The following is a 12,543-nucleotide window of genomic DNA, read 5'->3' as shown; positions in this document are numbered from 1 at the left end:
ATCCAGCTCTCACATTCATGCGTGACTACTGGAATAAACCATAGCTTTGACCATATGGACCTTTGTCAGCAAAGTGATCTTTGCTTTTTAATACACTGTCTAGTTTTATCATAGCTTTCCTTCCAAGGAGGAGGGAATGGCAAACCACTCCAGTATTCTTGCCATGAGAACCCCTTGAACAGTATGATAAGGCAAAAAAAATTTGTATTAAATTATCCAAAAAGCAGTTCTGGTCCTCATGTTGTCATATGCTGCCCTTTTATACAATCTAGACAAGTCTTGAAGCTTAATTGACAAGTTCTCTTCATCCAAGTAAAACTTTTTAAGGCCAAGCTCTAATTATGTGACTTTAAGGGGCATATCCAGGACCCTATTGGTGACAGTCCCCTTAAATTCCTGAGGGTACATCAATAGAAGGAGCAGTGATAGGATGAGAAGAGACACAATGTTCATCCAACCCAACCCTATGTTTTCACAAATGAGAAAAGCAAATTGCTCAGAGCGTTGTTGGGCTGTGCACCATGCCCCTTGGGCACTAAGAACTGGAAGAACAGCCCAGTTGCCCACACTGCACTGCCTTCTCCACAAAAAGCCAAGCACGGACAAAACCCAGCCTGAAAAATCCTTCGTGGTCCCTGTCTCCTGTTGCTCTAGAATCAATATGGGATACTGCCTTGTGCAAATATCATAAAGACTCCCATCCTGCCTGTATGAACAGTAATGAAAAAGCCATAGTCCCTGAGAAACATACCATACAGTCAATTATAATCATATGTAGTAATCATAGGTTTGCAGAGTTCTAGAGCTGAAAGAGGACTGGTGGATGGTTATACATTACTAGGTGTCATTAAATTGGAAAAACCATATATTTCTCAAAATAACTAGCAAATTGTTTCTTTTTTTTTATTTCTCCAAATGTTTTATTTTTCCAGAGAGAGATAAAAATAATTAAGATTTATTGTGTGATTACTATGCTAACTGCCTTAAATGTATTACATATTCCCTACATTGTAGGTGCAATTAACACCCCTCTTTAACCCTGGTAAGTGTCAGTCGCTCAGTAATGTCAGACTCTCTGCAGCCCTATGACTGTAGCCCACCAGGCTCCTCTGTCCATGAAATTCTCTAGGCAAGAATAATGAAGTGGGTTGCCATTCCCTTCTCCAGGGGATCTTCCATACCAAGAGACTGAACCTGGATCTCCTGCATTGCAGGCAGATTCTCTACCATCTGAGCCACCAGGGAAGGCCCTTAACCCTGATAGCTGCGCCATAAACTCAGAGTAATAGTTAATATTCAAAAAAAGAATATCTGTGTATGCAATTCCTCACATAACAAGACCTCATAAGTATTTTTTTAGAGGCCTGTGACAGTAATGTTATTTTGACTGAAGACTTATTTTCAGTACACTGATTATTACAGGGGAATGTTATTTATTTGTTTGTTATGATAAAATACACATAACATAAAACTTACCATCGTCACAAATTTTAAATGTGCCATTTAGTAAATTATATTCATATTGTTGTGCAACCCATTCTAGAACTATTTCATCTTGCAGAACTGAAACTCTGTACCTACTAAACAACTCTGCACCCCACCCCCTCCCCCAGTCTTTGGCAATCACCATTCTACTTTCTGTTTGTGTGACTCTGACCACTTTAGATAACTCAGATAACTGGAATCATGCAGTATTTGTCTTTTCGTGACAGTCTCATTTCACGTACCGTCACGTCCTCAAGGTTCACCCAGGTTGTAGCATGTCAGAATTCCTTCCTTTTTATAGCTGAGTAACATTCCATTTTAAGCATATAACACACACTGTTTATCCATTCACCTGTTATGGACGCCTGGATTGATTCTACCTCTTGGCTACTATGAGTAACGCTGTTATGAACATAGGGGGTACTAGCAAATTGCTCTGAAGTAAGATAAACTGGTTACATTTTGTAGTGTTAATTCCAGCTCATAGTCATACATTTGTGTTCTCAAGAAAAGTGAACCTCAGTCCCTCTTATCCAGTTATTTACATTTGGAATAAGTTTAGCCTTTTGGCCAGTCATGATTGGGTGTAACCATTCATCTCATCACTCAGAGATGAAGAAATAGGCTCACAGAGGGCTGGCCTTGCAAGATTCATTTTACAAAGTGGTGATAAAGTTCTTTAGGGAGATAATATAAGCATAGTGATTATAAATATAAGTCTGGCATCAGAACTCCAGTTCTATCATTTACCAGCTGTGTGACCTTCAAAAAGTTACCTAACTTCTCTAAGCTTCAGTTCCTAGTCTCTAAAACAGAAGCAGTGATAATAATAATAGTCCTTGTGTCCCAGAGTCAAGGTAAGAAATAAATGAGATAATCATGTAAAGAATTCAGTGTAGTGTCTGGCATGCAGTAAGTGCTCAAGAGTTGTCAGCCTTTATTCTGTGGTTATAGGTCACCAATCCCAACCCCCTCATTAAAGATGAGGTCCAACAAGATAAAGCCCACACTGCTGCCTTGATGGGCACAGAGCTCTGGATGGGCAGAGCCCCCTTGTCTGACATGAAAGTGATCAGAGACTGACTACCTTTTTAATCATAGAAGTTTGCTCTATTTCCATAATTTGATTTTAAAAAATACACCACTTAACCTAAGGTTGACCCTTTTAAGCACACAGGCTTAAAAAAAAAAAATAAAAGCTAAGAAACAGGAACTGAAAATGTTAAAAAAATAAAATAAAATAAAATCTGAGCAAAACCAAGTAAACCTCACAGACATCTTGCTCCTAGAAAAATCCTTGACCCCATAAGTGTGTCTTAAAATCTTGTTCAAAATGTTATTTGGTTTTCTTTTGCTTTTGCATCAAATGTGAGTCATCATAGCCAGCGTGCAAAGATCACTATATTTTAAATAATGATCCCTGTGTTTACTTGGCTTTTTCTCAGGCTGTGCCTCAGCATTTCTGCCTTTGCAATTCTGATGGACTTAGAGTTTAACATATTTGGGCAGTTTGTTGGACTCAAGGCAACTAGGAGCCACATTAGGATAGAATCAAAAACTTTCCCTCTATCACCTTATACCTGAGTAATTCCTAGTCCCAGAGAGGAGTCTTCCAGCTCCAGCACCCTACCTGAGCCCCAGATCACAGCACCTTTCCACCCCATGGTATGCTTCCTCTAGCTGTCCACACAACTTGAGGAACCTACTTGGCCCTTCTTTGATCAGATTTACATTCCACAATATTCAGGGTTCATAGTGAGAAACAACAGTAAAGACTTCTTTCTTTCCCAGGTCATGCTGCTTTGCTCCTATTCACTGGTGATGCCTGCAGGTCAAGAACCACCCAGCACAGAAGTGGCTAGCAACTCTGGCTGTGCATTAGAATCCTCAGCAACACATTTTTGTAAAACTGCAAATGCCTGGAGGTCACCCTAGTTCATCTGAAACGGAACTTCTGAGGATAGAGTAGAGAATTCAGCGGTTCTCAGAAGCTCTGCAGGTGGCTGCGATGGGTAGGGAGGTTGAGAATCTCTGCCCTAACCAAAACAGGACGTCAGATTGCAGTATCGGGCACCATGCATCAAGATTGGCCACGCTCAAGGTGAAAGGTAGAACACCTCAAGCCATGTCATGGACCCCAATAAGTGACCCCAATTCATCACTAAAGGGAAAGAGGTCCTCTCCCCAGCTAATCTAGACATCAAACCCACACAACGCATTTCTAACTGCAGCTACTGAAGGCTTGATCCAACCTCCAGTCAACTGCACACCCTGAGTGCTCATCTTATCCAGCCAAACTCTGCTTCCAGTCTCTCTGCAGTGACTACGCCTGCACAACTAGACTTTACTGAAGAGTAAGCCAAGGAACAGAGAATTGTATTCAGCAATGGCTCTTCAGTTCACTTCAGTCGCTCAGTCATGTCCAACTCTTTGCGACCCCATGGACAGCAGCATGCCAGGCCTCCCTGTCCATCATCACCCACTCCCGAAGTCCACCCAAACTCATGTCCACTGAGTCGGTGAAGCCATCCAACCATCTCATCCTCTGTTGTCCCCTTCTCCTCTTACCTTCAATCTTTCCCAGCATCAAGGTATTTTCAAATGAGTCAGTTCTTCGCATCAGGTGGCCAAAGTATTGGAGTTTCAGCTTCAGCATCAGTCCTTCCAAGGAATATTCAGGACTGATTTCCTTTAGGATGAACTGGTTGGATCTCCTTGCAGTCCAAGGGACTCTCAAGAGTTTTCTCCAACACCACAGTTCAAAAGTATCCGTTCTTCAGTGCTCAGCCTTCTTTATGGTCCAAATCTCACATCTATACATGACTACTGGAAAAACCATAGCTTTGACTAGATGGACCTTTGTTGGCAAAGTAATGCCTCTGCTTTTTAATATCCTGTCTAGGTTGGTCATAACTTTCCTTCCAAGGAGCGTCTTTTAATTTTATGGCTCGGAGCCCAAAAAAAATAAATTCTGTCACTGTTTCCATTGTTTCCCCATCTATTTGCCATGAAGTGATGGGACCAGATGTCATGATCTTAGTTTTCTGAATGTTGAGTTTGAAGTCAAACTTTTTACTGTCCTCTTTTACTTTCATCAAGAGGCTGTTTAGTTCATGGCTCTTAGGAGATCACAGAGGCCACCACCAGCACTCTTTATAAACAAGACCAGAGAACACGAATATGGTCAAGATCTAGAAAGCAGGCAGATCATCGAGCTAGACATCACTCAACAAAGATGAAAGAGGCAGACATGCTGAAAGTGTTCAACAACAAGATTAAAAGGAGAAGAACATACCTGGAGGCCCATCCTAGTACAATCAGAGTGGCAGACAAAGAATCAAGGCAGAGACTGTAGAAACAGGATGAAGAAGCAGAGTGGCATGGTGGGTACATAATTGGGCTCTGGTAGTAAACTGTGTGGACTGAACCCTGGCTCTGATCCATAATTTGGAACAGGTGAAAAAAAAAACAAAATACTCGGAGCCTCAGTTTTCTCATCTGCAAAATGGGATAGTAAGTATTAAGATTAGCATAATAGCTGATACTCAATTAAATATTAGCAATATCATTGCAAGAAAAGGAAGCAGTTCTTAGCACCCAAGATAGAGGCTTAGTCAAAAGGAAATAAGACAGGGACTTCCTTGGAGGTCCAGTGGTTAAATCTCTGCACTTGCACTACAGGAGGCCTGGGTTCTATCCATGATTGGGAACTAAGATCCCACAGGCTGCGCACAAGACCGAAAAAAAAAAAAAAAGGAAATAAGACAAAAGGCCCGCTATCCTGTTACAAGTCAGAGCAGACCCTGCAGCAGAAAGGGAAGCCAGGTTACTGTGGTCATGGTGGTGATAGACCAGAGCTCTCAGTTCTAGTTTCTTTGTAAAAACAGGGTTTGACCCAGAGCCTTGGGCTGAGTGGACAGTGTGGCCTTAGCTGCAAAGGTTAGAGGCATGTAGGCAAGGGAGCCAAGCTGATCATTATACCCATCCATGGCTTGGCACAGGTTCAAAGCTGAGGGCACTCCCTGGGACTGCTACAGGTTACTTTGCTTTCAATCCACAGGTCCTTCCCCACGTGGCCCTTACCTTCAGGAATTACTTTAAAAAAAAAAAAAAAAACTAGTATTTTCTAACTCCAGCTGCAGGTTCCCATCTTAGTTTCCCTAGCACCTCTCCTGTTTTGCTTAGCCTCCCCATCAGCCTTCATTCTAGGCCCTTTAAACAGGCCCACGGAGTGCCCAGAGTCCAAAAGAAGGCTTTCTTCCCTACCCTTTCTCCCCACCCCCAGCCGGTCCCACACCCTGCCCACCCCCAACCAGCTGGAGTCTTATTAGCCTCCAACTCCACCCTATAAAGCCTTCATTTAGGAATTCTCATACATATTCCATGTTAATAACACCCACCATCTTCCCTGGAAAGTTCCCATTAGCTTTTCCTTAAGCTCTCAAAATACAGTAAGACTTCACATTCATGTCTTAACACAGAAACCTCTGTCCTGCTGGCTCTTCAGTTCAGTCATTAGGGAGAAGGGAAGCATTTGACAATACTCTGAAAACAAACCACATCAGGAAGTGGATAAATGGGGACATTTTTCTAAACATGTTTGCTTCTGACCTTCTCCCCTCCAGCCCCCCAAGCTGACATACCCAGGAGACTAGACCCGCACTCTGCTACTCATTGCAGCACAGAAGTATTTGGGGGTCTGTCCCCAGGACAGACCAATAGACCTATTCTCTTTCAGGACAAAGCTTGAGCGTTTAACCCTGTGCAGCCATTTCACAAATTAATGGTAAGGCAGTTATGCTAACATAGCTCAGTCATGTCCGACTCTTTGCAACCCCATGGACTGTAGCCTACCTGTAGGCTCCTCTGACCATAGGCTTCTCCAGGCAAGGATACTGCAGTGGGTTGTCATTCTCTTCTCCAGGGGATCCTTCTGACCCAGGGATCAAACCCAGGTCTCCTGCATTGCAGGGAGATTCTTTACCATCTGAGCCACATGGGAAGGCAGTTTTAGATCTGCGGTAAGAGGAACCAAGCTAGAGAGCCCACATGGAGCCATCTGAGAGCATTAATGTGGCTCAAGATCAACAGGCGTCCATCATAGAAGGTCAGAAACTATAACACAAGTTATAATGCAGAGGTGAAATCTCACAACTACATTTGGAAAACAGCACCCATATGCAATATTAATCTTCTAACATTAACTCCAAAAATTTTAATATTTCCAATATTAAGAATTTAGCACTAGATAACCACATACTGGGAAAATGCCAAAGAACTGATTAAAAGTTCACATTCCTTTGCTCATTTATTTTAAAAAAAATGATTTGGTATATGATAATAACATCTTTGGGAGATATGTTTTGCTTTCTTTTATGATTATTCCACAGCTGGAAATCAATTTAATTTGCATGATTTCTTGCACAGTTTCTTCTTTTGTTCTAAAGATTTTCTTGACCTCTTGTGCCTCAAAATATTTTACTATCAAAATAGCTGAGTTGCTATTATTTTTGAAAGACTTAATATAGAAGACTTTTAACAGTTACAGGAAGTTGAAGTTGACTTGAAAAGACATTATTGATTTCAATAGATTAATTATAATTTTAATTGACAGTGAAAAGCTGGGGAAAGAATTGAAGAGAACAAGAAGAATATGAGAAGAAAGGAGCTTCTTCAGTAAAACAATGTTTGTTAATTTTTTAACCCAAAATTGAATCTACTTTTTATTCATTTTCACCTTAAATTATAAACACATTTTGAGGTATTATTTTTAGATGTTTTTAATTTGTCTAGTCTAATATACAATCTAAAAATTTTCCATTTAGGGTGTGACAACACTTAAAAACAAAACCAAAACAAACACTTTTTCCTGTTCTGTATAAGGTGGGTGGATCAAAGAATGTCTGGGCAGATAAGGGAGCTTCAAACTTTGGGCAGCCCCGGTTACTGAAGAGGATAAAATGGAGGGTACTTAAAAATCATATCTGTGAACAGTTTCTTGCCCCAAAAGTCAAGGCAATTCTCTAAACACTTACTGGTAAATGTGCAATTCAGTTTGCTACATTTCACTTCTTCACAGGCTTCAAAGGCTACAGATTTGAAATTTTATTGGGTGAGAAGGTTTTGAAACTCAAGTTCCATTTATCCTTGGCCAAGTCCAGCAGTCGGATTCCTGGGATGCAGACAGGGGAGGGTCAAACTGTTGAAATGGTTTTTGATGATTTCTTCATCACTCAAGATCCCCAGAGAAGGAGTCAAAAATGGTTGGTGTTTTGTTTCAAGTATGAGTCTAAAATACAACCGAGAAGAGTTTTTATTTTGTTTTGTGTTTCAGCAGCCAAGACCTAAGATATTCTGATTCTGTAGATTGAGTCCTACCTTTCTTATTGGGTAACTTCTGTTTGTTTGGTTGGTTGACTGGTTTTTATACTGGGTACATTGATGCTTTGAAAGAAATCTGAGACTTGTTAGAAAGGGAAAAAGGAAAAAGAGATTTTGAGTAGGTGCATTAACTATCTGGGCTTCTCTGATGGTTCAGCAGGTAAAGAATCTGCCTGCAATGCAGGAGATGCAGGAGAAGCATGTTCAGTCCCTGGGTTGGGAAGATCTCCTGGAGAAGGGCATGGCAACCCATTCAAGTATTCTTGCCTGGAGAATCCCAAGGACAGCTATCTGTTGCTATATAACAAATTACCCACCAAACTTTTGGCTCTAAGCCTTTCAAGGCAAACCATTCAATATCACGGTAATCCAAGTCTACGCCCCAACCAGTAATGTGGAAGAAGCTGAAGTTGAACGGTTCTATGAAGACCTACAAGACCTTCTAGAACTAACACCCAAAAAAGATGTCCTTTTCATTATAGGGGACTGGAATGGAAAAATAGGAAGTCAAGAAACACCTGGAGTAACAGGCAAATTTGGCCTTGGTGTACAGAATGAAGCAGAGCAAAGGTTAATAGAGTTTTGCCAAGAGTACGCATTGGTCATAGCAAACACCCTCTTCCGACAACACAAAAGAAGACTTTATACAAAAAGTGCACAGAGCCCTAACCACTGAACCACCAGGGATTCCTGACCCTTAATTTATATTTCATATACCACTGTTGATATTTCATACAGCCACAGAACCTGGGACACACAAACAAATATTTTTTGAATAGGTGAGTTGAGAAATGTACACTTCAATGTACACTTACTGTGCCACACTGCCAGCTTTTGGCCAACAGTTAGCAATATAACCATTTTATTAGGACTTCAGCATTTCCTTCGGCAATTATTTCATAGGAGTGATTTTCAAATGATATTCTAAGGGGGCCCAGATGGAGTACCCAGAAGATATCTCCTCAACCCTTCTTGATTCAATCACAGCAGCTCCCCTGACGTCTATTTTTACATGTTGGCCTTCCTCTGAAAAATAATTCTTTAACTAAAAAAGGCGGGGGTGGGAGAGTTTGAAACTAAAACTTTCTTATGCATTTTGCCTATGTTATTTTAAACAAACATTAGAAAACGGAAAAATGAAACTGTGGATAGTGCTAAAAAGTACTGTACTCTAAAGTTAGAAATACTTGGGGAAGCCCAAAGCAGTAAACACTTAATGTCAATTCAGTCATTAGGTTTAAGCTGGTTAACTTTGGATTCAACTACACAAAAATTACACACGCAGGGACACACACACAAAAGACGGGAAAATATATGCAAAAATCTAGACGGATGTAATTAAATATTATGTCTTAAAAATAAGTTCAAATTAATTAAAAAATTTTTTTTCTAGTTCTTGAAGAGTAAGGACTTTCTGAGAACATATGAACCTATCTTTTGACCTTTGTGTCACTTTCCTATTAGTTTTGGGGTACAAATTACATAGAGAGGTAGAATCTTATCTGGATGTCTATAAATTTTCTGGATTCATCATTTCATATCTAAAATTCCCCACATTTCCATGGCTAGCCAGACCCTAGTCAAATACTGAAAGTGTTTCAAAGGGCCCTTTACAGCCATTGGGCCTTGACCTCATCTGAAGCTAGACAGACTATTTGGATTTATAGCAAAATAGCCTTCCTTCTCCCAAGTCTCAAAAATCACAAGTCTCTCAAGTTATCTTCTAATTTTGTGTGTTCTATCTTAGCATAGGGCAAAGGTCATTTGCCTTACCATTAGCTCCAAGTCCCTGTTGATTTTAAAGTACTCAAATATCTACGCATTGACTCTAAAACTTCATTAAGGTATATCATAGCCTCTTAATTATTCCCATAGAAAGAAACAAGGAAAAAATTAATGAATTAGTCCTGACTTATAAGGGAAACAAAGACCTGAGCTATTGAATTACACTATCTAAAAGTGAATGTTATGGATTGAATTGTGTCCCCAAAACGGTATGTTGAAGTCCTAACCCAACTCTGTGACTTTATTTGGAAATAGTCACTGCAGATGTAATCATAATGGAGTAGGGTGAAGCCCTAATTCAAAGGTAATTTTTTAATCTATTTTGGCTCCAATTGTAAAGTTGAGAGACTTCCCATTAAAATCTAGATTCTAGCTTCTCTTAAGAAAATCTGGCAGCAAACTAAAACTCAGGAGGATTCTAGTCCTTCTGCATCTTATCTGCCTTGAATTATAGTTGTTTTTATACCTGTTTAACCCTCTTCCAAGGGCTTCCCTGGTAGCTCAGATAGTAAAGAATTTGCCGGCAATGCAGGAGACCTGGATCTGATCCCTGGGTTGAGAACATCCCCTGGAGAAGGAAATGGCTACCCACTTCAGTATTCTTGCCTGGAGAATTCCATGGACAGAGGAACCTGGTGGGCTACAGTCCATGGGGTCGCAAAGAGTTGGACACAACTGAGTGATTAACATGCACATACCTTCTTTCAAACTTAAATAAATCTCACTTATCTATTCATCCCTTATCACAGCAGTTGTCAAACTTTAGCAGGCCCCAGAATCACCTGGAAGCCAACCCACTGGCCCTACCCCAGAGTTTCTGATGCAACAGGTTTGGGGTGAGGCCAGTGATTTGCATTTCTAGAATTTCCCAGGTGACACTGTGGCAGATGGTCCAAGGACCACACTTTGAGAACCATTGCCCTACAACACAGTGTAGGGTCCTGCACATAAAACGGGTTCAATAAATTGCTCAATTATTATAATTATTCTATAGAGATTAAGAGGGGCTTCCCTGGTAGTTCAGATGGTAAAGAATCTGCCTGCAATGCAGGAAACCCAGGTTCAATCCCTGGGTCAGGAAGATCCCTTGGAGAAGGAAATGACTACCCATCCAGTATTCTTGCCTGGAGAATTCCATGACAGAGGAGCCCATTCCGCTACAGTCCATGGGGTGGCAAAGAGTCAGACATGACTGAGTAACTAACAGTTTCATTTTCACTTCAGAGATTAAGAGCACACAGATACCATTTGCAACTTCCAATTTCATCACTATGACTTTTCACAAGTTACTGAATTTATTTGTACCTCTAGAGCCCTCCTTGTTTAATTAGAAAAATAATAGCACTTGTGTACCCCAAAAGGCTGGTATCAATATAAAATGAGTCAATACAGGTAAAATGCTGCAGCTGATCATCAGTGCTCAGTAAACATTAGCTATTATTACTATTTATTAATTTTCTTAGTCTGTATGTTTGAAGCCAGAGTCTTTCTCTCATTTTCCTTTAAGTAACCACCCCCTGGACCTTCACCATTATCTAAAGCTGTGCCTCACCCATTACAGGCACTGAATAAACATTTCCTGAATGAATGAAGGAAGAAGCTAACACACACTCAAATTGTGTGGGCTGAATATGTCAGTTAGGACAACCAAGCTGAGTTGACACTTTTCTAGAACCCTTATAATTCTAACACAAAGCTGAATTAACATGGGTATTCCCCACATTAAAGTGTAAACTCAGAGATGATTGGTAAGTGTAATAATTCCCCAAAGGGGCATTAACAGCTCGCTTTTTGCACACACCCTTGGCGCCAGACACTGTTCCCTGTCCTCTGCTCATTCACCCGTCGAATCAGACCTCGTTAATGTAAAACCTCAAGTTGATATATCAGTTAGCAATTGCATTTGACTGCTTGTGACAGACACCAAAAATAATGACCTGAACACACAAAGGAATTTTCTCTCCTAAGGAAAGACCAGAGGAGGCAGGTCAGAGCTGGTGTGACAGCTAAACCAAGTCTTCAGGGACCAAGGCACCTTCTCTCTTCCTGCTCCACAGCTCAACCCCCAGCTCTGTCTTCAAGGTCACTGTGGTGTCCAGCATGGCTAACTGGGGCAACAGCCTCATATCAGCTTTCCAGGCAGCAGGGAGACGGGAAGGGCAAAAGTATCTGCCCTCCCTTTGCAGAAGGCTTCCTGGAAGTCCCACAGAATCCTCTGCCCAAGTCCAGTCAGCCGAAACCTGGTCACACGGCCACACCCACCCCAGGGGAAACTCGATCTTTGAGCTGAACCCATTGCCGCCTTGGGAAGCCAGCTTCTGTTAGTAAGGAGACAGGGAGTGCCGGTCTAGAGAGCATTTGCTGTGTGTGTCTGCAACAGCTAACCCATGTACACACATACACACTCACACTCTTCATCCTGGGCTCACACTGAACAACAAATCACACGTTCGGAATACACGTTTCAAGCTTGTTAGGTAAGTTACTATGAGGGCAGGTTTCACTCACACGTTTCTGCCATCACTTTTTTAATGAGGCAAAACATGAACCTTAACCGTATCTCAGCTTTGGGGAAAGCAGCTGGCTCAGGCCTCTGTGCTGTGCATGTGAGGAGTGTGAATTTGGATCACACACACACACACATACACACTGTGATGACGCTGGCAGTGGGGATAAAAATAAATACCTCCCAACACCCTCCACATTGTGATCGTAGAATTCAAACCTTGAGCCTGAGGGTGCTGAAAGCAAACAGCAGGAAAATGAACACCCTGTAACACCTCCTTCAAGGAAAGCTGATAGGATCTGCAAAAACAGGAGACATCTTTCAGCCAGAAACTCTCCTCTCTCTCCCTCTCTCCCTCTGTCTTTCTCCTCTCCCCCTCCCCATTA

General features: G+C 41.3%; 2 long non-coding RNA genes across 4 annotated transcripts in view; both read right to left on the bottom strand.

The window, feature by feature from the left end:
- The window catches only part of LOC121816804 (uncharacterized), a 35,119-nt gene extending 28,057 nt beyond the window's left edge, over window positions 1–7,062 (bottom strand). Inside the window, exon 1 of the long non-coding RNA XR_006056512.2 lies at window positions 4,054–7,062. This is a non-coding gene — a long non-coding RNA (uncharacterized LOC121816804). The remainder of the gene's footprint in view (window positions 1–4,053) is intronic.
- A 187-nt stretch (window positions 7,063–7,249) lies between these two features.
- Window positions 7,250–12,543, bottom strand: part of LOC121816803 (uncharacterized) — a 46,937-nt gene continuing 41,643 nt past the window's right edge. For 2 of the 3 annotated variants that reach the window (XR_009596713.1, XR_006056509.2), the window contains 2 exons: window positions 7,864–12,456; window positions 7,250–7,774 (listed from right to left, as the gene is read on the bottom strand). This is a non-coding gene — a long non-coding RNA (uncharacterized LOC121816803). The remainder of the gene's footprint in view (window positions 7,775–7,863; window positions 12,457–12,543) is intronic. The other variant, XR_006056510.2, reaches the window with a different exon arrangement.

This window comes from Ovis aries, chromosome 16 (genome assembly GCF_016772045.2).
Source record: "Ovis aries strain OAR_USU_Benz2616 breed Rambouillet chromosome 16, ARS-UI_Ramb_v3.0, whole genome shotgun sequence".
In the NCBI taxonomy this organism is placed as follows: domain Eukaryota; kingdom Metazoa; phylum Chordata; class Mammalia; order Artiodactyla; family Bovidae; genus Ovis; species Ovis aries.
The sequence above is the reverse complement of the archived record's forward strand: the minus strand, read 5'-3'. Positions and strand labels throughout refer to the sequence as shown.